Source organism: Gavialis gangeticus, unplaced genomic scaffold, assembly GCF_001723915.1.
Source record: "Gavialis gangeticus isolate Ggan-Ray unplaced genomic scaffold, GavGan_comp1, whole genome shotgun sequence".
Classification (NCBI taxonomy): Eukaryota; Metazoa; Chordata; order Crocodylia; family Gavialidae; genus Gavialis; species Gavialis gangeticus.
Window position 1 is genome coordinate 39,936 of NW_017728987.1, and position 220 is coordinate 40,155.

Sequence of the window (220 nt, forward strand, 5' to 3'; positions counted from 1 at the left end):
GGGGAGGTAAGACAGGTCTGGGTGTGGGGTGCAGGTGTCCCCTTTGCCCCAGCAGTGCTCTCTGCCCCCTGGCACTGGGCTTGCAGCGGGGAAGGGGAGGGGGGAGTCTGGGCGGCAAAGACTGAGCCTGCCCTGCTCCCCTCCCACCGCCCCAGGTGGCCACAGGGCCGAAGCAAGCGGCCCTCACTGTCGACGTTCAGCTCGGAGAACTGCTCGGACG